Here is a 26,303-nt window from a genome sequence, read left to right on the forward strand (position 1 = left end):
AGTCCAGGCAAAAATGGGCATCCCGGCGAACCAAAAACAGAAAGAAAGGTTCGGGCAAAAATTAGGGATATAAAAAGAAAAAAACTGTACACCCGGCAAGTCGAAAACCTGAAAAGGCGACTTGGGCAAAAAAGGGTATCCCGGTGGACTGAAAACCTGAAAGGGCGGTCCAGGCAAAAGAGGGATTGAAACGAACAACTGCGTCTGGCATGATCGTTTGCTTTGATTAAGGCATCTGGGATAATCCCCGGTAGGGATCAGTCAGAAACGTCTTGTTCAGAAGGCAGAAAGCACGGAGAGTCTGAGGACATATGGGGTGTAACCGAGTTGGAACTCGATGAGATTACGGGTTTCATATTGCCATTAGGATAGATTTTTCCTTTTGTGCGCAATTACCTCTTTTCAGGAATTGCTTCCTTTGTATTGCTCGGTTTTGAGCCACACTTTTCAATCAATAAAATGCATGTTCAGTCAAATAATTTTTGTTTTTGTTCTTCATTACCGCTTTGATTGCAAAAACATTCAATTGTTTGTGATAAAGAATTTTGCATTTTTAGACATACAGGTCCCTTCCAATGCATGTTTATAAGATTGAAAGTTTGAAATCTTATTCGGAAGGTTGAGTGACCCAAGTGTTGAAATCTTGACACGCCTGGGGCACGGTTTTATCTAACGATCTCTTTTGCAGGAACTGTTAGATATTTTCACTCACCTGCAGGTTGTGATGTGGAAGCTTTTGACAAAACAAATCCCCGAGGAGTCCGAGCAGAGACGAATGAATTGAAGAATGGTGATACGACGGCGAGACGTACGACGATCCTTGAAATTAATCAAGAAGACTCTTCAAAGTAGGAAGATTGAAAAGTGTGTATAAATCCCAGGAGTTCGCTCTCCGTCGAGTACGGAGCGGTTTGGAATACAAGATGATGGAGCAGAAAAGGTCCAGACGAGTCTGGGAGTTCTCGAAATTGGAATGCTGACATGGGAGTTGGATATGAATACCATGGTTCGACGAGTCGTCGGGTGTTCAGTACCAGACTGTCCTCCTCCCCAAGCAGAGTCGGAACGACTAATTCCCCAGCAAATTCAAGGTCTGTGGCCTCCCTAGCAGGGTTCGGATGGTTATCCCCAGCAGGTTCGAGATTAATGCTTCCCCAGTCGCCAGGTCGGAAGGTTGCGGTTTTCCCAGCGGAAGTATCTGTGTGCGGTGGTTCTTCAAGCAGAGTCGGGATTGATATCCCCAGCAAATCAAAGACTGTTGTATCCCCACAGAGTGCATTGGTGGTTCTTTCCCCAGCAAAGTCCCTAAGCGGATCGGGTGCAAAGGAGGTTTTTCCCCAGCAAGGGTTGCCTTTTCCCAGCAGCAGCGCTATTCCCCAGCAGGGTGGAGTCGGAGTATTGGCGAGTTCCTCAGCAGAATGCCTCGAGCTCCCCAGAAAAGTCCCTTGAGGGGGATGCTTTTTATACATTCATCATGAAAGAATAAGCATAGCATATTACATAATAAATCGGGTAGCATTTCCATGATTATGGAGCATTACCCTGAAAAAATATCATGCATCATATTGCAAGCATAAGCTAGTCTCAGACCGTGGCTATTGTTTGAGAGGTGGTTCGCCCAAAAGGAAGATGCTACTCCGAGGAGTTTGGTACTGTATCAGCAGTATTCCCCTAGTAGTGCAATATTGGAGGAAGAGTTTCTGTCGAGCAAAGATGGAAATGATGATCAGAAAAGTTTCGGGGTCCAAAAAGAAAAACAAGAAAGAGATAATCCCCAGCTAAACGCGAAGCGTTTGTCTGCCAGGGTTGAATAGAGAGCAGTCGGCTCAGGGCTTGTTATCCTCAGCGTGGGTCATTGTGGCACGCGTGCCGTCTCATGTATCACTATTCCTTTTCGCCGATGCTGACAGGCATGGAAGTTTTCCGGTGTCCAGACCGAGGCAGGTATCCAGACCGATGTGGCACTCCGGCCAGTTTCCGATTCCCAGATCGAAGAAGTTCTCAACAATCAGGACGAAGAACTTGTGGCACTCCGGCCAGTTTCCGATTTCCAGATCGAAGAAGCTCTCGACGATTAGCTCGATGCAGCTTGTGGAATTCCGGCCAGTTTCCGATTTCCAGATCGAAGAAGCTCACGACGATTAGCTCGATGCAGCTTGTGGCATTCCGGCCAGTTTCCCGGTAGCCAGACCGAAGTGGTATCCAGACCGAAGCGGTGTCCAGACCGAAGTGGTGTCCAGACCGAAGTGGTATCCAGACCGAAGAGGTGTTCAGACCAAGGTGGCGTTCAGGCTAATTCCCCCAGGTGTTCAGGCCATAGTTATCCCTGAGTTACCATTTATTTTGGTATCCAGGTCGACATTTCTGTTTCGGCATTCCGGCCGATTTTCTCCGTACCAGACGGATTTTTCTTCAAGATTGTTTCTTTGCCGATTCTGACAGGCATTGTTAATAATTTCCCATCAGAGTGCAAATTGTTCGTCTGTTCTTGGTATTCAATCACTCTTCACCCTGATCATCTGAAAGTCGAGGCTATTCATATCGACAGGTTCACAGTGGATTGAATAGGGGCAGCTGTAACACCTCAAAATTTGCCCTCCTCTCTTGGGACTAGCTTAACTTATTGCATTGCATTTCTTAGGTCATTAGTCATTAGCATGTTGCATATCATGTGGCTACTTTGTGCAAATCATCCTCCTAGGTCTTGATCAGAAGATGAGAGGTTAAGATGCAAGCTGAGGGTTTATGGACTGATCACTAGCCATCTGAGGGTTGTGCTACAAATTAGGGTTTCTTGATTTTCAAGGAGATTGGTCTTTATCTTGGTTGAAATGATACATCATCATCATGGTCTTGTTATCATCCAGAAGATTCAAGAGATTGATCAGATACCTTGAGATTAGGGTTTTGACCACTGGTAAACCCTAATCATCTGCATTGGGCCAATCAGGGCTTGGCATGGATATGGGGGTCATCATATGATTATTTTGAGCTTATGGAAGCTAGGGTTTCATCATTGAGCCATTTCATCAGGAGTTTGAAGCTCAATTTGATCAGTGCATAGCCAGATTCATCTATCAGTCAGAAAAAGTCAATTGTGGTCAACTGTGCCTGAATTGATGGATTTGGAGGTGGGAGAGGGTTAGATACACTTCATTCATGTCTAGACAAGTTTCATTTGGCATTTCAAACATCAAGAATGAAGAAAATAAAGTCAGATGGAAACTTTCCAAAAATAGAAAGTGACTTGTAATTGAAAACTGCCAAAAATGGAAAGTTTTTCACCTCAAAATTACGTGTCCAAAAATGCTTCAAATGAAAATTTGTTCAACATGAAAGTTGTAGATCTTGCTCTCACCTTTCCAAAAAGTCCAAGAACACTCATTTCTCATGTGTGGTTGGCAACTTATGATCAAAACATTGTCCAAAAAAGTTGAAGTTCAAGGTGCTATAACTTTTGAATGGAATGGCCAAATTGGGTGATTTTTCTTTGAGCAAACCACATTTGACATGTACTTTCATGATGCATCATCACATTTCATCAAAAATCATCATAGCAAAAGTCCATTTTTCAAGTGTTCATTTTGAAAATTGGTGGGAAAAATAGTGAATTTCCAAAATACAAGGCGTTTGCATACAAGACCAATTGCAACACATCATAGACATCAAATGTGACTTGCTTGAACTGGTTTTGCACTGTTACATTGGCTGAATTAGAAAAGGACATTTTGGCCATTTGACATAAATTGCATTTTTGCTAATTTCACTTGGATTTTGTTAATTGTGATTAACACTTGGATTAAGGCATGGTATAAAGGCATAATCATAACAGAAAATGCATAATCACAATTCACTTTTCAGATCTAACAAACTTTTCATCACAATTCTCTCAATTTTCTCAAAACCTTTTCACACTTTTTCATCATTTTTCATTGCAATTCATCATCCATAGTGTGAATTCTTGCTTGGTCCATCATCTACAAGTGTTTGTGGAGAACTGTTTGCAACAAGATTGTGGCTAAGGTTGAAGAATCGTGACTGTTGCAATCTCACTCATCCATGGCAAATTGAAAGTTCTTCGATCTGGAGCATAATTGAGCTGAGACACATACTTCATTCAACTTCTACATCATCAAGCATCATCTGTTTTTGCAATTGAGACCTTGAAAGCGCCAAATCACAAACTGCATCCTCCATAAGGTCAGATTTCGATTTCAGTAATTCTCTAAATCATGATATGGCTTTGATAGATCTCCTAGTGTAGAGTAGAATGAAACTTGAATCGTGCGTTTTGGTTGAGTATTAAGGAAGAAATCTGGAATTAAAGTTTGATGTTCAAATGTTGTTTTGCTCGATCCGTGAAGCATGATTAGAGTTAGGTCAAATGCTTGTTAGTTCCATGATCTAGGTTGAACGCTGGTCATTTTGATATAAGGCACGATGATTTTGGTTGAGATTTGTCCATGTTGATTTCTGGAAGTGATGAACATGTATGAACGCTGCAAAAACTCGTTTCCAGATGCTTTTGATCCATTTCGCTCGTGTTTGTTTTGAATTTTCTGTTTACCGCGCTCACTGACCAATCACATGTCGCCAGCGAATAAATTGAAGCGCTGCGTTTTGCCCTTGCCGTCACATATTTACAATTTTGCCATTTCTGAATATTATTTCATATTATTTCATTTTTTTTTTCCAATTTCATTTCATTTGATCTTGCATCTTAGAAAATTCATAAGTAATTCATTTTTAATCCAAATTTAATGAGACTTTTTTCACCATTCTCCTTGTGATGTGTAGTTTCTTATGGTGATTTTTAATATTTTTGTGCACGTGTGGAAAAATAAAATGCCTAGGGATTGTTTGAATGTGTCATTTGTGTGTATGTTTTGCCATATTGATCATGAAATAATGATGCCTTATCCAAGATTGATGAAATTTTACATGCATGTTCTTGACTCTTTCCTGGTGATTTTGATGTATAGTTTGTTAATTTTGAGTCCCTGGTTAGAGAGATATGATGTGCTCAAGTTGAGTGTGACAATGTGTGTCACACTATGTTATGTCCACTTCTTGAATTTTGTTTCCATGCTTATTGAATGCCATTTGCCTGGAGTTTTGCATGTGATTCCATCTGTATGTTAGGTTTAACCATGATTTTTTGTAGGATTTGTTGATACACTTCCTATTTGATTGGTATTTTTGTTTGCTGTTTAGTCATTTTTAGGTTTTTCTTGAGTGATCAACTTACATGACTTGTAAAATTCTAATTCCTTATCATATGAAGATGAAACTTGGTGGAGTGGTTCTTAACATGTTTAACTTAATTTTGGCTTTGGTCCCATTCATTTTTCTTTTGTTTCCACTGTTTTACACTTGCTTGAAGTTGGTACATGAGTTGTGACCTTGTTTAAAGTTGTTTTTTCTTACCATAACTTTCTGAATTTCATTGCCCTACTTCCACTTGTCCAAATAGCATGAAATTTGATATGCTACTCATTCAATGTGTTCTGTTTAGGCTTGAATTTTTGTGGAATTTATTGAGCTGTTTTGGTAATGATTTGATTATGATCATTCTGTTTGCTCCAATGTGATTCCAAAGTGCATAGTTTGACATGTTTAGTTCATAAAATGGATTTGGTGCATAGTTTTGATGTGAGACCAATTGGACCTTATTCTGGAGTGATTTATCTTGATTCTTGTTGAGTTTCACTTGCTGTTTTAAATTTTTCACCTCCTTTTGACCCTAGGTTTGTCCTAGTGGTCTTGTTTCTCACATTTGAATGTGATTTTCAGGTTGAAGAAGCAAATGCTTTAAGGAGATTAATGCAAGTTGATTGAGTTTGGTTTATATGCTTGTTATGAACTAACTTGGTTTATTTTGTAGGATGCTTGGCTCACTTGAGTTGATTGTGCTTTGCATAGTGCATTGTTTAATTATACATTGTCTGTTGATTCTTATATTGTCTGTTTTGACTCTGTGATTGGTATACTGACTGAATTAGATTGATTTCAGGTACTTTAGTCGCTAACAGTTCATCTTTGAACTTGCTTTGTGCTGCTGCTTGGTTGTATAAACCAATTGAGGTAGACTCTCTTGTCTCCATGTAGTCTGGAAGACCTGACTTGTTATTTAGCCAGGCAACTGTCTGAAGTCCTCCTTAAGAGGCGATGTTTGTGATTGTTTAACTTTATCCCCAAGCAGGAAAAGACCTTGATTAAAGCAATTGGCAGAACCCAAGGGATGTGCAATCCATCCCCTGCTATTCTTGTTAAGTCGTCCCTCTGCTCACACCACTGTGTTGATGCATTGGGACATTAACCCAAGATCAGTTGAGTCAGAGTCTTGAGTGTAGAAGGGTTCCCACTTTCTGAACCCACGCTCCTTTGTCTGAAGCTCTCCCTGGCCAGGGATAAGAGCTGTGAAGTCTAATCTTCACTCACCTTCATCTGGCTTCACCCTGACTCTCAATGTCCGGGTTAAGAGCCCACGCCACCCTGACACAGTTGTGTTGCTTTTGCAACTTAACCCTTGATTGAGCCTCACTTGACTGGATATAGTGTGTGCTACTTGTGAATGTTTGCTTTATTTTGATTAAGCATGTGCGTTTTGCTTTGCCTGTTTAGGATTAGCTTGCTGTTGTGCAAGTAGATAGAAACCATAACATAGGGCAATGATGCGTGATAACATCTAGGCTCGAGTCCAGCTCCCTAGTAGTGTGTCTCCCTTTGTATCTGGTTAGAATTTCTTTCCCGTTCAGGGGAACTACGTCGCCCTGATCCTCATACCAGATGAGGTACGTAGGCAGGAGACCGTGCCAGGTCTCTCCGGGCACTTTTTTTCTTTTTGTGTGTGTTTGCTTGACAGTTGCTAGGCTCGAGTTCCCGACTCCTTAGTAACTTGTTGCTTGTTTCTTCTTGTGTGTGTAGGAGACGGATGTAAGCCCAACCATTGGCATTCCGTATCCTCTTGTTGTGTGCTTGGAGTCCGGTATAAGTCCATCAAGTGGCATCTGGTTTCCAGTGTGGGTTTGTTTGGTTCGGAAGCTGATATAAGTCCAGCGATTGGCGTTCGGGTTCCATGTTTGCCTTTTTGCGTGTGTTTTGTTTCGGCGTGCGTGAGCCGAACTACGGCAGCTCTGATTCTCGTTCCAGACGAGATACGTAGGCATAGGATGCGATATCCTAGCGAGCCCTTTCCCCTTTTCCCACCTGTGTTTCTTGTGTGTGTGATGTTTGTTTTAGCAACCTATTCTTTCTTTTGAGCGTGGATCCCGTCGAGTACGACGGACGTGAGGGGTGCTAATACCTTCCCCTTGCGTAACCGACTCCCGATCCCATCTCTTTGGTCGCGAGACCATGCTTTTCCCAGGTTTACTTCGAGCGTTTCCTTTCCCTCTTTTGGGATAAATAACGCACGGTGGCGGCTCTGTGTTGTTTTGTTTTAGCCCGCCGGTTGTTTTTCGCGGATGCGACAACATGTTGTTAACACATTGCAAAAAGAATGGGAGCAAAAAGCCTCTTGAGTAGGATGCCACATTGAGTTGAACATGGTGACTTGAAACTACAGAAATCACCATTGGCCAAAATTTGATCATGACTAAACTAAATTCCAGGCCAAATTAGCAAGTGTTTTGGTCCTAAACATGTTTAATCAAACCTCCAGAAGTTAATTGACACTTAAAATGCATCATTTGGCTGAGTTTTGAGGAGTTTCAAGTCACACGTTTCACACACTTGGATCAAATTCGTTTTGCACGAATTCAACATCATTCTACACGTATTTGGATCCAATTACATTGCCTATAAATAGAGGAAACTGTTGCCTTCATTTGCAAGCTTTGGAGAGCCAAGAAACCCTTGTTGCAACTTGAAGTTTTTCCAGAAAATTCAATTATCGTGTTTTGAGTTTCAGCCTATTTCAATCCATTTTCTTGATTATATTAGCTCCATCGGCATCCTCTAAAACTTTGCAACAATTCCCAAGCTCTGAGACCTTTTGAATTGCTCCAACCAGATCGAGCTTCATCAACTTCTGATCACCATCTAGACAGGTAGTTCTGAGCATCATTTGAACTCAAACAAGTTACCACAATGTAGTCCTTCATTCTCTGATGCTTTCCCCTAACTTATTTGGTGTTGATTGATCATCTTCATCATTTAATTTAATTTTTCATATTTTGCTTGTTTATGAACTTCTTTGAAATGCCCTTTGCTCAGTTCACATAAATGAATTTGAAGCATAGGTTGGATTCAGGTTGAGAAGATGATCACAATGGTGGTGGTCTCGTGTCTTTAAGTTACCAAACAATGAAACTCTGGTGAGAGCTCACCGAAGAAGATGACCGGAGTATTTCTCGGGTGGTCTGAGTTTGGACTAGACACATTGGCATTTTGAAATGTTTTGATTGGTTGAATTCAAACTGGATCATGTGTTTGGCTTGCAGCGCGTTCCATCGTGTTTCTCATCATTCCGAGTGTTAGATCAGCCACGTCAATTAATGAGGCATGATCCAACGCTCCTGGTTTTTTTTCTTCTGATTTTAATTATTTTTCTTTTATTATTTTAAATTTCTTTTTCTTTACAAATTTGTAGTAATTTCACATTTTATCAAAAAAATCCCAAAATAATTTCTAAAATTCTCTTTTCATTTTCTTCATCTGATTTTTATTTTTCCACATTTTGTTTCGTTGATTTTCTATTTTTCATCATTTTTCTCTTTTCTATTTTGTTTTAATTGGTTTAAAAATACTTTCTTGCATTTTTTAATTCTGAAAATTTTATTACATGTTTCTCATTTTATTTCCAACCTTCCATAATTTTCTTGGCCATTTATTTGGTGTTTTGAAGGACCTTGTGGATTTTCCATTTTAAAAATCGTTTAAAAATACCTTTTATGTATTTTTATTTCATTTAATTGCATTTTTAATTTGTTTGACCTTGTGGACTTCTGTTGGCCTTGGATCATGATGATTTTGACTTCAAGTCTCATCAAACTCAATGGATCTTGGGTGTTGATGGGGTGAAAACTCTAATCCACCAAAATTGATGATTGATTTTGATGATGACTTGATCAAATTTGTGATCCAATTTGGGTGTGACCTCTATTGTCCCTTTTTCTTCTTCATCCCTTTCTTTTTCCTTTGATCAATTGGATGTATTTGTGTCCATCTTTTTCATGATGTATGGATTGATACTTGATGAACTTTCATCATTTCAAATCTACCTTCTAAGTGATCGTGAATCATTTAAGGTACTTTGGATTGATGCATAAGTTTGTCCTAAGTGTCATGAAATATGGATTGAAGTAGTGGACCATGCTCCTAGCCTTTGTGCTTGATCATCCCCTTTTATTTTATTTTCTTGTGTGACATAACTTTAGGAGGATGATTTACATATCATTTCTCTAGCATGTATTAACACAAGAGCTAGTGACATACTTGTTGATTTTATCCAAGTTGGAGTCCTTCTCATAAGTGATGTATAGGTTCATATTTTCATGCTTGTGAGTGAATAGTTGAGTGTTCTCCAAAAAGTGACCGAAACATTTTTTCTTCTTTCACTAACATTTACTAACATCTCATTATATTAACTTTATTTTAGTGTCATTTACTTCATGATTGTATTTCTTGTTATTTACTTTATGCTTTTATTTTAGCATCTCATATCATATTTGCTCTTTATCCATTTTGATCTTTGTTTATGTTTATGCTCTTTTTCCTTTGTCCCCTTGGACTTTCATTTTCTTTTAAAGTACATTAATAAAGGGAAAACCCCATAAAGGGAACTTGGTTATCTTGATTCATGGACTTTTGGTTACTATCTTTGGCATCTTTGTGGAGTTATGGACTTAGAACTAGGATCTTGACCTTTGCTTTGGGACTTGTGACATGAGACTATGAAATCCATCTGATACCTTTGACTTTGGACTTCTTTGTGAAAACTTGGATTGGTTACTTTGGTTTCATCTAACACATAGATTATTATTTGCTTATTTTTCTTGCTTGAGGCTTAATCCAAAGGAGGGAATTCTTGTTTGACTTATGTCATAAAGCTTGTCATCTCTTGGTTAGATCTTTCTTCTTTAACTTTTACTTTACTGCTTTAGGATAGTCTCTTCCCCCCCCCCCCCCCCTTTCTTTAATTTTCTAAATCTTCTCTCTTTTCCAAAACCTTCTTATTTTAACTTGAACCACTTTATCAATAAACCTTGACTTTTGTCAAGTGATTTTCAAAATCTTTTTCTAAATAAATGCTAATCTATCTTAAGCATACTTAGACCAATTTCAAAAAGACTAAAAATGCCTAACACATTCAAACCATTTTTGTTCCCTTTGTGCACCTTTTCCTTTTTAATTTTTTCTCAAGGAATTAGACATGAGTCATTTCCATAGTTGAGTTATAATTCTCCTATCTCCATAGTATTGATGATAATTCTTTTCCATCTGTAGGAGCTAGTGGCATACTTATTAACCCTATCCAAGTTGGAGTCCTTCTCATGATGACGCAAAGTTCTCATACTTGTGGGTGACTAGTTGAGTATTCTCCTTAAAATTAAAAAAAAATGTCTTTTCCATAAAAATAAATCAAAACAAACTCCTTTTTGTTAATTTTACCATGAACTACGAGGTTTTGATCCTCCATTGCACTTTGTTGGTACATATGCATGAGACTTCAAAAGTCTTGGCAAACACCAAATCATAATGAAAATGCTTCTTTTCCCATCCCTCCAATCTTTTAACAAACAACACCTTTTTCAAACCAAAATGTATATATTTTCAAAGAGGTTCCCATGGAGTACCATGGATGTTTAGGGTGCTAATACCTTCCCTTTTCATAACTAACCCCCGGGACCTTGTTCTCTTTTTTATTAGTTTTATTTTAAAACTTCTTTGGGTATTGTTCGTACTTTTTCCCTTTTCCTTTGGAAAAAATAAAAGCGCGGTGGAGACTCTTGCTTTGCGAGTTAAGTTAATCAATAGCTTAATCTCAAAAATTTTACCGCTATAGAAAAGTGGCGACTCTGTTGAGGATTAGTCCATAGTGGGTTAAGCCCATCTTTGTTTTTTTTATATATTGTGTTTGTTGTCGTTTGTTATTGTTTGTTCCATCTGGTGCTTGGTGATCTCTGTGTGGTGAGATAAGTCATATACACATACTTGAGAGCTCTTATGATAAGATGGTGGTATAGTCATGTTCGGCTTACGCGGAGTTAATCCTTAATAAGATGACTTGAGATCCCCCGCTCAGTGGAGCCCCCTTTGGGATTACTGGTGTCACGCGAGTAGTCGTAGTTGGCATTACTTTTTCTAACCTGGGAGCCCGAGAAGCTGAGGACCTTAGAACCCTTAACGCATCTTGGCCTTTTAGGACGTAGTGCAATGGGTATTCAGGTGTATACTTGAATTAGTTGTCACGTGATACTACACTTGGACGAGTTTCTCTTGAGAATATTATTGGTTGACGAGTAGTCGATAAACCGATAATATCCAAAAGATGGAATTACGACTCTGGGAAATTTTTAAAACCTTGTTTTACATGTGATTATACCCTTAATACATACACTGTGGGTTGTTTTTTACCCTTCGCTCCATGCTCGTGACTTTGAACCTTTGAACCTTGTTTGTGTGCTTTGTGTGACCTTATTTGTGATTGTTGCATCATACACTCATGGCATTCATAAGAATTTTACTCATTTTTCAACGCACCTAGAGGCTCTTGTTGAAAACATCGTAGATATTTTGATCATGGATATTGGAAGAAGGAATACTCGGAAATACAGTTTCAGATGTCCCGATCTTGTGGAATTAAGGAAGCTAGCATCTTTTATGGATGATCTTAAGGGTTTCAGAGACCGTTTTGGAAGAATTTTATTTGTGTTGTCTACTGATATTGAGGATGGTCCTCTCTGCACTTTGGTTCAGTTCTATGATCTTGTTTACCAATGCTTCACTTTCCCTGATTATCAACTGTTACCTACCATGGAGGAGTATGCTTATCTTTTGGGTGTACTAGTTTCTGATAGAGTTCCTTTTAGTGGGGTGGAAGGAATTTTTTAATCTAGGGTTATTGCCAAAGCCATTCATCTGAGGAAGCCTGACACAGATGCCAATCTCACTGTCAAAGGAGGTATCAGAGGGTTGACTTTAAAGTTTCTATTGGAAAAAGCCTTTTCTTTTAATAATGCTAATTGTATGGGGGCTTTCGAAATTGTTCTTGCCTTACTTATCTATGGTTTGGTCTTGTTTCCTAACATTGAAAATTTTATTGATGTTAATGCTATGAGGATCTTCTTGATTGGGAATCCGGTTCCAACTCTGATCGACGATACTTATTTCTCCATTCATCACAAGACTTCTAAAGAGGGTGGAACTATAGTTTGTTGTGCGTCTTTACTATACAAGTGGTTTATTTTGCAGTTACCGCAGTCTTTTGTCTTCCAAGAAAACAAAGGTTGTTTGAGGTGGTCTCAAAGGCTCATGTCTCTCACCAATGATGCCATAGCTTGGTATTCTTCTGTTTACGACGGTGTTGAAATTATTGATAGTTGAAGAGAATTCTCGAATGCGCCTCTTCTTCGTACATAAGGAGCAATCAACTATAATCCAGCTTTGGCAAGATGTCAACTTGGGTTTTATATGAAGTACAAACCTAATAACACTTTGTTAGAGGGTTTATTTTTTTAAGAAGGGAAGGACACTCAAGGGTTGAAAGCTAGGATGATGCGTGTTTGGCACAATATTCATAAGAAAGGAAAAAGTGAGCTTGAATTGAGGAATTATGTAGCTTTGAAGTCTTACACTAGTTGGATGAAGAAGAGAGTAAAGGAATTCAAGATTCCATACGCTTATGAAAGACCTATGTCCTTAGTAATGGTCAAATCTCCCAATATTAAAGGCATAGAGGAGTTACAAGAGGCTTTAGATAGCATGAAGCAAGAGATGGATGATTGGGTAAACAAATTTTGCACCTCACACCTTGAGAAAGTAAAATTGCAGAAGTAGCTAAAGGAGAAGAACGACTTGATAGAATTACTCGAGAAATGTGTCATGAAGAGATCCAAAAACCAAGAGGATTTATTTTCCTCTAACAGTTCATCATTTACTCATCTCCCTACTTCCAGAGTTTGGAAGGGCATTGTAGACCAACTCATGATAGAGACGGATGCTATGAAAAGCAACTACGAAAGAGAGATCAAAATACTTCGCAGGAAGTGTTAGCTTGGAGTTGGGTCGTCATCGGGCATGATTCCATAGATCTATTTTCTTTCTTCTTATGATCATTGAAATTGTATTTTTGATTATAATCCTTTTTATTATGTTTGCAACTTATGTCCTAAAGTTTCTTGGAAAATAAACAATACAACATTTACATTTGCATATCATGCCTCATGTTGCATCTTGGTCTTGCTTTGAGCAAGTTAGCCAGGGGTCTTATTTCTTTCTTGGTCTTCATTCAGACAAGCTGTCTCACCGGTACAATACTCGAGCTAATCAGTTGAAAAAGATGGAGCGCCTAGAGCAAGAGAAACGTTAGCTCCGTGAAGAGGTGACAAATTTGAGGGACATATATGAAAGGCTTACTGCTATGATGAAAGCTTTGGCGGCTGCTCAAAATTAGCCTCCACCTCCTACTCAGACTCTGCTTCAAAGGACCGTGATTTCTGAGATTGTCTCTACGCCCGTCTATGTGGCTCCCATCAATGCTCCACAACACCACATGCCTTTTGGTTTCCCTTGGGACATGCCTCCCAACTTTGTACCTGAGGGGTAACAACCTGAAGTTCTAGTGACTCAACCTGTGATGTTTGTACCATTTCCCGTGGTTCATGTTGTTCATTATGTTGAAGAACCTGTTTTTCACGCTGACCAAAGCGAGAGTGTTGGTGTTTATGAGAGGATGGACGGGTTCCAAGATCAATTTCAAGTCATGCAGAAAGAGATTTAAGCTTTGAGGGGGAAAATCTGTTTGGGGAGAACGCTCATGATTTTTGTCTGGTCCCTAATGTGAAGATTCTGCATAAGTTCAAGATTCTGGATTTTGAAAAGTACAAAGGCAAATCCTGTCCTCTGAGTCATCTGGTGATGTACGCTTGTAAGATATCGACTCAGATTGACAATCATCAATTGTTGATCCACTACTTTCAAGACAGTTTGACTAGGGCTACTCTGAAATGGTATATGGGGCTCGACAATACTCAGATCCGAATGTTCAATGACCTAGGAAAAGCTTTTGTTTGCCAGTACAAATATAATGTTGACATGGCACGTGACAGAGATCAACTTTGTGCTATGTCCCGTAAAGAAAAAGAAACCTTGAAGGAGTACACGCAGAGATGGCATGAGATTGTTGCACACGTTAGTCCTACATTAGAGGAAAAGGAAATGACAAAGTTGTTTTTGAAAAATTTAAGTCTATTCTATTATGATCGTATGGTTCCAAGTGCGCCTAACGACTTTACTGAAATGGTAAATATGGGTTTGAGGTTAGAAGAAGGTGTCTGTGAAGGACGGTTGAAAGAAGGTAGCTCGTCCAATGGTTCCAGAAAGTATGAGAATGGTTTACCCAAGAAGAAGGAACACGATGCAAACACTATCTCGCAAGAGAGACGTAGGAGGCTCCCAAGGACCAGTCAATGTCATCAGCACGTGGCGTTTGTAACTCCAGTGATTAATTCTTCCCCAGTTGCTCAAGCAGCACCAAGTTATCAATCATTTTTCCAGCAACGCGTGAATCAACAGAATCAGCAGAACCGTACCCAGAGACATGTACAATTTTTACCCTAATTTTTACCCCTAAGCTTCATAGCATCTTAACCAAGCATTACATTCATACTTTAAATTCATCAATACCTAATATGATCACAAGCATGTGTTTAGGTGATTTTGGTCTTGATAACCTCTCCTTGGTTGTTTGCTCAAGCTAGGGTTTGATATCTCACATATTGTATCACCCATGGCTTGGCTTTGTACTATTAATTGTGTTACCTTTAACTTGCTTGGTCTTTTATCACCATTTAATTGGCTCAAAGGTATATATATTGCATTTGCATTATTCATCACTAACTTAATTCATTTAGATAGATTTTTGCTTTTGTGTTGTGCTTGTATCTTTTGTATTTAGATGGTGCAAGGTTTGAGAAATTTGAAGATCAGAAGGAAGAGTATGGTGGTCTTAATCGTTCATCATTTGGCATTTAATATCATGATGTGCATGTATCTCAATATCATTTGGTCATTATTTGTGCAAGTCATCACAAGGAATTGTTTCATTGGCTCCAAGACTATATATGGTGACTTCCAAGGGTCGTGACTTTTTCATCAAGTAAGCTATGAATGGGGTTACTTTTACATTGGACTCTAATCTTCATCATATACAACTTCTCTTCACATGTTAAGAGCAATTGTGGATAGGAAACCATTTTTGAAGGCAAAACATCTCAAGTTGTCTATGGTTTTGACCTAATTTTCAAGTTGAACTTCCCGAAGTCATAACTTGGACAATAATTATCATATGGAGCCCATTATTTTTATCATATGCTACAATTTAGACTCTCTACAAGTTTGATTCATTATTCAAGAAGATATTTTTCTTGGCTTAGCATTTGAGTTTGAAGGTCTCCCTATGTAATGCCCTGATTTTCGCCCAACTTCAATTGACCATAGCTTGGTCAAGTTTCATCCAAATGGAGTGGTTATTTTCACCACATAAATCTTGAGGACATTCATAACAAGTTTGCTTTTGATCTGAAAGTCCAATTTTGAGTGGAAGCCCATTTATTTTGGGAAAACATTACAGGCCATCTTTGGTTCCTAGTGATTTTGGGCCAAACTTCAAAACATCATAAATCCTTCAAATTTTGGCCAAATGAGGTGGTTCATTTTTAAAAGTCAATATCCTAACCATTGTGATCATTTTATCTTCTCACATCAAAGGCCAATTTTGAGTGGAAAAAGGTGAATGAGGTCCATACATTATATGTCATTTTTCCAACTTCACTACCCCACAACTTTCTAAATTTTGACATAAATGAGGTGTTTATTTTTTCTATGACCTTAATTTTACATTCTCTACAACTTTCATTCATTGTAGAAAAGCCTAAAATGCATAGATCAATGACTTGTAGTGCAAACCTCAAAGTTGCTAAAATTGTCCAAAAGTGAAAAAATGAGATTTTTATATAAAGACGTTTTGGGTGTTTTTCCTACTCAAACACCTAAAAATGGTTTATATGACTTGCGTGCATCATTTTTCGAGGTTGATTCAAGCCAAAACTCAAATTGACCACCTTGTACCTTGCATTTCAAGTTATCCATTTATGTCACATAGCCATTCTCCAAATTACACATTTTTTAGCTTAATTTTTTGTGCCATTCCATTCCATATCAATTATGTGGTGTGTGTGCATCAAGGTATGCCATGGTTGAGGGCTCAAACCATGTCTTGTCTTACAACCCGTGCCATAATGGATTTTTGGCCAAAAACTCTTTTCTCCCAAATCAATCAACCTTGTTGCAATTGGACCTCAAACTGATCATGAGAACCCCATTTGCATTTGATGTTTGCACTCATCCACGAGCTGTACCATGCCTATGTACCATATTCCTCAATTTTTCATTTTTCACAGTTTTGGAAGCAAGTCACCAAAATGCAAGGACAAGGACAGTTGGCCACGATTTTGGATCCAAAATAGAATAATGGAGAGTGTAATGTGTCTGTACATGCCATTAGCAAGGTACAAAGGCCACCTCACCAAAACTTGGTTTGAAAGATTATGCAAAACTCCATTTAACCCTTTAACCTAATTGGAAGCATTCAACAAATGACCAACACACTCTCCCTCTATAAATAGAGACTCCTACATTGCCATTATCAAGCTTGGGTAGCCATTCAACCTCTGCAACTTTTCTCATTGAACCTCTGGACTTTTAATCGGGTTTCGAATCTCAAGCACCCTTAAGCTTTTCCTTTTGCTCAGCAAGGTTCTCTTAAGTGTGGTAAAGGTGTAGCAACTTGAAGCAAGCAAAATAATAACCTGTGGAGGAAGAACAAGCTCTCTGAAATCATCCATTCGAGTGATCTTCAAGAGGTATAAAACTTGAATCAAATCTTGTATTTTTTGATGCCATGCTGTTGGAAATTTGTTCTTGATGATCACCATGCCATTTAATTGCATTTTCATTAACTGAGTAACCTTCGATTTGCATTGTTGGTTGTTCATAAATAATTTTGGATCCCACCATCTTGCTCGCCATAAAATTCTGAACAATTTTGCTATTTTCAGTTTTTCATTTTAAAGCTATTTTCATTTCTCCAGAAATCGGCCACCGTCCATGGTGGTCCGGTCGTCTTCTCAGGCGACCACATGTACCTCCCTCCAAAATTCAAATTGGACCAATGGGAGTGTGACGTATGGTCCCTCCAAATTTTGAATTCTGATTGTGTTCCCATGCGTTATGAAACACGCGTTATGGTGGGTTTTTAGTGGATCTAGTGGATTACACTGAGCCACTCATTAATGAGGAAAATGAGAAGATATGCGTGCGCCCCTACCATAGACCCTTATCCTTTATTTTCCACTGATTTTTTTTAAAATCTTTTATCTATTTTATTTTAATTATTTAATATTTCCTAGACCTTTTGGAATTTGGAAAAATGTCCAACATGACAGTTGTTTGGAATAATTTCCTCTTTCATAACATAATTTTTGTTCATTTTTATGACCATTAGAAAATTAAAAATCATTTTTCTCTTTTTAAGTGTTATTTTTAATGTATTTAAATCATAGTAATTTTAGATTACATGATAAAAATCCCAAATTTTTTGTGTATGATAATTATAAAATAGGTGTCACTTTTCATTCTTTGAGCTTTAAGTTTTTAGGAATTTTTCATTTAGTTTTATTTTAGGGTTTATTATTCATTTATTTCCAAAGTTTAAAAACCTAAGTGTTTCAAATTGATTCATAAATGATATACAGTTACATTTTTGGTTTTTATGAATGATTGGTGACATTTTTTGTGTTTAACACTTTCTCATTTGAAGCTTATTTCTTAGAGTTCAAAATTAGGGTTTTCCTTTTGCCCCTTTTGCTTGGTTCAAGTTGAAACTTGTACTTGATGCATGATGAATGTGAAATGATTGCATCCTGGTTTTAGTATGAGATTTGGAGGCTTTCTTATGTTCTAAGTTGTTTCATTTAAACCCTTTTTCATTTAGTTCTCATTTAGGTGTTGATTTTGATGTTTATGCTTGTGTTTGACTTGAGAATGGACCTGCAATTTTGATGCTTTATTTGTGTTTCCATATTGATGTTTGTATGATATTTTGTAACATGTTTTCTTCTGCCCACTTTGCATTTTTAGGTCCTTTTCATTTTCATTTGATTTTATGTTTGATTTGACCTAGTTTTGGCATGTTTAAATGATACATTGTATGATTAGAACCATAACTTATTTGATACTCATCATGAATGAAATCCATGCACATTATTGGTTTGCCATATCACTTTGCTTCATTTCATCTTTCAAAATGTTTTTGATATCATGTTCATATCTTGCACCATTGGTTCAATTTTCAAGCATGTTGTAGATAAGGGTTTATACCTTGCTAGCATGCCTTCTTTTGATTCCCATTTTGTTAACTTGCATGACACCAGGTTTGGATAGGGATATGGGACTTTGCATGAGGGGTAGGTTAAAGGTTGTATGCTTTAATGCCTTAGCACTAAAACCAACCTTAAAACCAACCATTCAAAACTAAAGTTACTTTCTTGAATGAAAAACATTTTCCCCATCCTTTGTCCATAACTTAGTAAGCCACCCTTTTTTCATGTCAAAACACTTTGTAAAACACATAATAAAAGGATTTAACCTAATAAAAAGATTAAAAAAAATACAAAAATCACTTTACTTTTACCCCCCCCCCCCCCATTCACTTGGTCCATATACCAAGCCCCTAACCCATGTTGTAAGTCGCATGTCTTTTTTAGCCTCACAATTAACCGGCCACAAGGGTGGACCATAAAAGGGAAAGCAAGAGCAAAATTATGTATAATGGACATTCTCTTATATAATAAGTCCTATTATCATTTTCTCTAATAAAATCAACAAAAAAAAACAAAACAAAAAACCTTTTAGGTGAACTACGAAGCTTTGATCCCTCACTGCACTTGGGGGGTACGTATGCATGAGATGTTCACACAAATATTTTCAAGAATAATAAAAAATACAACCTCACCCTTTCCTTTTCTTATTTTGAACTCACTCACCCTTCTTTTAAAATCCATAATAAGGCAAACAATATATGATCAATGGTTCCCTTGGAGTACCAAGGATGCGAAGGGTGCCTAACACCTTCCCTTTGCATAACTGACTTGTTTACCTAGAACTCTTTCTTAGGGTTTTATCTATATTTTCCCTTTCCATGTTTTCCTTGGATACAATAAAGTTTGGTGGTGACTCATGCTTTAGTGATTTCAATTTGAGTCAAGATAATCCAATATCTTGCATTCAAGAAAAATCCTGCCGCGTACAGGTGGCGACTCTACTGGGGAAATCCCAATAGAAAAGTCGATCCAAATTACTTATAAATTGTTGTGTGTTTCATGGGTGATACATGAGTGGTGAGATGAGCTTTGACCCGAGCTTGGGCAAAAACATAAGAATAGGATGTGATATAGTCATGAAGATCCCCTTGGCTTAGGTGATGTGGGATTGACATGAGATTCTCACTTGGTGGAGACTCCCCCCGATTTCTCAAGGCCTTATGATCCAGTCGTAATGGTATTAGAGGAGGACAACCCTAGGGTATTAACACCAAGAACCATAGAATCCAATTAACCCATCTTTGCCTATTTAGGAACATGGTGTGATAATGCCCTTTTGGCCTAGGCCTCGTGGGATTGATACACGATACCACACTTGAACGAGATTCCCTTTAGGTTATTATTGGCCCTCACATACGTGATAAGTTGGTAATAACTTCGAGATGGATTGTTAACATTCAAGCACCATTGTAGAACCTAGTTATTGGTTCAATCTTCTAAACGTATAACACATACCTTGTGGGAGGGGGGCTTTTCACATTATCCACCTTGGCTCCATGCTTGTAATCCTAAACCACTAACCTTGAATTGTGTGTTCATGCATTCATGAATCATAACATCTCTTATCCACTTTCTAGGAGAAATTACTCGGATTATTGCAAACTTGGACAAAGAAAGTCCCTTGGAATATTATACCGGTTTGACCCTCGAAGTCCCTTCGATAAAAAAATACCGGTATGTCCCTCGATGACCCTCGATGTCCCTTCAACAAAAAATACAGGTATGTCCCTCGGTTTACCCTCGGATTGATGATACACTAGTTTATCCCTAAAGGTTGTGATGTCCGTATTATTCTCCAAGTTTTCAATAAATCGGGTTGTAATCCTTGAAGATGGATAAAACATTTGCATTGAAAATTGTAAAAAGCTTTGATCATCATTTTTAATTTCAAGGATTCAAAAATATACTCAGCTGTAAACTTCTTTCATTTGTTTAGAATGTCTTCGGAGAAAGAAACTAGGAGTCGGTTCCAGTTCACTTTTCCCGATCTAGACCTGTCTCTACTGCAAGACTTTGTCGCTCGTATGGAAGATCTTGATGGTTTTAAGAAGAAGTATGGCAATCTCTTGTCATTAATAAAAGTGAAGGTGGATAGCATGGCTTTGAGGGTTCTTTCACATTTTTATGACCCAACATATCATTGTTTCACTTTCCCCGATTATCAATTGTCCCCGACTCTCGAAGAATTCACTCACATTGCAGGAATTCTAATCTGTAATAAGGTTCCTTTTGTTGTATAAGAGGAGATACCAAAGTCCCACGTTATTGGGGTATCTCTGCATGTGCCAAAGGTTGAGGTGGAAAATGGTCTCACCACTAAAGAAGGAATTTCCGGTTTCCCCGTCAAGTACTTAGCGAAAAGAGCTTCACATCATGCCAATGTGGGAAATAGTGATATTTTTGAAGCAATCTTGGCCTTGATGATTTATGGGATTCTACTCTTTCCAAGCTTCAAAGACTTTGTCGATAAGGATGTTGTTCAGACTTTCATGACTTGTAATTCGGCTCCTACGCTTCTAGGAGACGTCTATTACTCCATCCATTATAGGACCGAGAAAAAGGGCTGATGGGTCCGTTGTTGTGCACCTATATTGTACAAGTGGTTTATTTCACACTTGCTGCAATCCATTCTATGCAACAAGTGTTGGTGTAAGCCCTAGAGGCCAATACTTTTGGTACTTGTATCGAATTATTTATTAATAATAAAAGGCTTTTTCTTTATTATGTTTGTCTAATAAAGTCCCTAGAATAGATAGTCCGTTTAATGTATCAAGTCTGACTTAATCATGAGATCACATTAAACATAAGGACACTATTCTTAAAGTATCCATAGTCGAGCTTTATTGTGAAGTGGGATAACATTAAAACATTAAGACTATTATGTATATAGACTGATGATCACATCTCATGGGTCATGGATAAGGAGTTATCAAGTCTTAAACATAGGTATGAATATTAAGAGTAATATTTATACTGGATTGACCCGCTATGAGAATACTATATAGAATGTTATGCAAAGTGTCATAAGTTATTCTCATGGTGATAATGGTGTATACCACCCTTCAACCTGAAACCACTATGGACCCTAGATGTAGATTCGAGTGCCTTATTGATGATCAAACATTGTCCGTAACTGGATGACCATAAAGACAGTTGATGGGTACTCCACGAAGCGTGCTAAGGGACATGAGTGACCTAGATGGAATTTGCCCATCCTGCGTAACATGATAAATGTCTATGGGCCAAATATTGAACTGGACAAGGATGACACGGTCTATGCCTTGTGTTCAATATAGACATAAGGGCAAAAGGGTAATTGTACATATAAGTATTATCACAAAAGGATTTGTCAGATCACATGACATTTTCGTGTCTTGGGTAGCAGTGATGTGTTGCTAGATACCGCTCACTATTTATTATGTTAAATACGATTTAATATAATTGCCAATGCCGCGAAAACCTACAGGGTCACACACAAAAGGACAGATTGATGAGAGATAGAGTAACTAAGGAATACCGTAATGTACGGTGCCCTTAAGTGAATTGTAGAACATCGTAAGGTACGGTGTACTTAAGTAGAATACGAAATATGGTAAGGTACCACGCGTTTAAGTGATTTTGGCATATTATAAGATATGGGCCACATACACTTGAGTGGGCTTTTTAGCTTGCAGCCCACATAAGTGGTTCTATAAATAGAACCCTTGTGTAGAAGCATTGGTGCAGTTGCAATTTCGTTTCTCTCTCTCTCTCTCTCACTCAAAGCCTTCATTCGTAGCAGCTAGCACTGAGATTGAAGGACTCCGTTCGTGTGGACTGAGTAGAGGCGTTGTCATCGTTTAACGTTCGTGATCGCTCCGTAGATCTGCATCAAAGGTTACAATCACCACAAGAGGTAACAATTCTATCACTGATCATGCCCATTCGTGAGGATCACTAAAGGAGAAATTTTAAATTCCGCTGCGTTTTGGATCGCCCTTCTCCTTCAGTGGTATCAGAGCCACTTACGAAACCATGCATCTGATAGCTGTTTATTTTTTGTATTTTCTGTATTAATACGATTAAAAGACAGAATGAATCAAAGAATAAACGAGTAATTAAATTTGGCATCATGTGTGTACGATTTGGATGATTGATGTTCAATATGCTTCGGAATCCGACATTAGTATGGTGAAGCAGCGATACATCGATCGTCCATAGGTTATGCAATTGAGATCGATCAAGTTATATATATGATATAAGTAATCCTGATGCAAAATACAATATATATGATATATTGTTTCTGTTTCGTTCATTGAAACACTTAATGGTTGTTTTCCTTTGAGCGATCAATGGTCATTTACTTCTTGATCCGACATTAGTATGGTGAAGCAATGACGTGTTGATCAATCATACTGAATCAACAATCGAGATGTGTTTGACGGTCTGAAATTGGTGCATTAGGGTTAATGACGACACAAGGGTTGTGTTGTCAAAGAGTTATGTGATTAGGGTTGTGACTGCGCAAGAGTTGTGCCTTAAAGTATCAAGTGTTAATGCGAAAAACGACGTCGATTTAAAATGAATTGTTCATTAAAATTTTTGGCACGGGGCACTGCCCCTACAACCCCGCAAGGGGCGCTGCCCCCTTGACCGGGCAGCGGAACCCCTGTTCCCGCTGACCGAGCAGCGGACCCCCGGCTAACTCTGCATAGTGTGATTGGTCGCCGAAATTTAATTTAATTTGGTTTTAACTAATTAAAAGAATTAAAATTAATAATAATAATGTGTTTATTATTATTGTCTTGTGGTGATCGGTTATGGCCTTAGTTTTCCTTTATTTGTTTTTGGGTTTTTAAAATACGACCTGCGTGTCGTGCCTATCTTTTAATCTCTTAATGTAACTTCTTTTCTCATCTCACTCCCTCGTATGTAAAACGAGTTTCTTTTATGTAATGTAATGTTATGAAGAAAGAGAAGAACTCAATATCAAAGGAGGACAACCTTGAAGATCTTGCTTGGAGAAGCTTAGATCGTTATTAGGTTAGCTTAGGTTCTCTCATTGGCTTGGGAGAACAATTGCGCTAGGGGCCATAACTGTTTCATTATGTATGTTGATGCATGTGAATGTATGTTGATGCATGTGAGAGACGATTTATATGATAAATAAGCCGGTGATATCAGAATAATTGCCAATTCCCTCAAATTAAATATTAAGTTTATGCTTTCCAAGTTTGAGCACTCATCAAGACTAGTATCGGATAATGTAGGTTTCTCCTACGCAAGGTGCATGTTCTATATTAGTAAGGTGCGATGGGATAATTGTAATATCCAATTGCTAAAACAATGGGTCAAACTTAACTAAACAAATTATAATAAAATTATATATGTTTAGAAGCAAGAGTTGGAAATGATCCATGTGATGGATTGGAATAAGAAGTTATTCACCCAACTAAAATATTCGAGAGTTGTATTAGATACAATTGGAAGGAGTTCCTACCTAAATAACCTAGTTTTGTGTAATTCGCCTACGCAGACTTAAAACAAAGTGAAATGTGGATCTCGACCCACTAGAAAATCTTCCAACGGGATTTTCCGAATCAAATGGTGAGGGTCATTTGTTTTGAGTAAAATAGTGGGAGCATATTTAATTAAAGGCCTATTTAAATATGTTATTGATACTTATATTTTCATTATTTTAATATAGATTACCATGACAACAAACACCTCTAACAACATTTTGCGATCAATCCTTGACAAGGAAAAATTGTCTGGGACAAATTTTCTAGATTGGAACCGAAATCTGAGGATTATCCTCAAACATGATAGAAAGTTGTATGTCTTGGAGAAACCTGTTCCTGAAGAGGAACCTCCTAGTTATGCACCTAAGGCAGAAAGAGATGCTTATAAGAAGCATGTCGATGATGCCAATGAAACTGCTTGTCTCATGCTAGCTACCATGAAATCAGAGTTGCAAAAGCAACATGAGAACATGGCAGCGTTCGATATGATCGAACACCTTAAGATCTCTATCAAGAGAAAGCAAGGCATGAAAGGTTTGAAGTTTCAAAAGCCCTTTTTCAAGGCAAGTTAGCCTAGGGAGCCCCTGTAGGTCCCCATGTGCTCAAGATGATTGGGTATGTGGAGAACCTTGAGAGGTTGGGTTTTCCCCTCAGAAAGGAACTTGCGACTGATTTAATCTTGCAATCATTGCCAAATAGATTCAATCAATTTATCCTAAATTTCAATATGAATGATATGGAAAAATCTCTTCCTGAATTGCTAGCCATGTTAAGAACTGCTGAGCAGAATCTGAAGTCAAAAGGGAAGTCCATTCTGATGATCGGAAATGGAAAGAGACAGAACAAAAGACCCACCAAGCAGGGTGATAAAGGGAAAGGCAAGGAAGTTGCCAAACCCAAACCCATTGTTGCTGCTTTGAAGCCTAGTGGAGGCATAACAAAGGAAGGCACCTGCTTCCATTGCGGGAAGACCGGACACTGGAAGAGAACCTGCCCAAAGTACCTGGAAGATAAGAAGAATGGAGGAGAGACTTCAACTTCAGGTATTTTTGTTATTGAAATTAATTTATCTACTTCTGCATCATGGGTATTAGATACTGGATGCGGTTCTCACATTTGTACCAATGTGCAGGGGCTAAAAAGGAGTAGAGATTTGGCAAAAGGTGAAGTTGACCTACGAGTTGGCAATGGAGCAAAGGTTGTTGCTTTAGCTGTAGGAACTTATGTATTGACTTTACCTAGTGGTTTAATAATTCAGTTAGAGAACTGTTATTATGTACCCGTAATTAGCAGGAATATTGTTTCCGTTTCTTGTTTGGACAAGTTTGGTTTTTCATTTATAATAAAGAACAATTGTTGCTCAATTTATTTGAATGATATATTCTATGCCACTGCACAAATGAACAATGGGCTATATGTCATTGATCTTGAAATGCCTATTTATAACATTAATACTAAAAGGATGAAACCTAATGAGTTAAATCCAACTTACCTTTGGCATTGTCGATTAGGCCACATAAATGAGAAACACATTTCCAAACTCCATAAAGATGGACTCTTGGACTCTTTTGATTATGAATCATATGAGACATGCAGATCTTATTTAATTGGAAAGATGACAAAGTCTCCATTCACAGGAAAAAGGTGATAGAGCTAATGATCTTTTGGCCCTCATACATACTGATGTATGTGGACCACTGAACATACCAGCCAGAGGAGGTTTTCAGTACTTCATCATATTTACTGATGATTTCAGTAGATATGGTTATGTGTATTTAATGAAACACAAATCAGAGTCATTTGAAAAGTTCAAGGAATTCAAGAATGAAGTACAAAACCAACTAGGTAAGAATATTAAAACTCTTCGATCAGATCGAGGTGGTGAGTATTTAAGCCTAGAGTTTGATGACCATCTAAAAGAGTGTGGGATCCTATCCCAGCTTACTCCTCCTAGAACACCCCAATAGAATGATGTATCTGAGAGAAGAAATTGAACCCTGTTAGACATGGTCCGATCCATGATGAGTCACGTCGATCTTCCAAACTCCTTTTGGAGACATGCACTATTGACAACAGCTTACACACTTAACCGTGTTCCACCCAAAAAGGTTGAGAAGACACCATATGAGATATGGAGTGGTAAGAAACCACATATGTCTTACATGAAGATTTGGGGTTGCGAAGTTTATGTGAAACG

The sequence above is a fragment of the Lathyrus oleraceus genome, chromosome 4 (assembly GCF_024323335.1).
Source record: "Lathyrus oleraceus cultivar Zhongwan6 chromosome 4, CAAS_Psat_ZW6_1.0, whole genome shotgun sequence".
In the NCBI taxonomy this organism is placed as follows: Eukaryota; Viridiplantae; Streptophyta; class Magnoliopsida; order Fabales; family Fabaceae; genus Lathyrus; species Lathyrus oleraceus.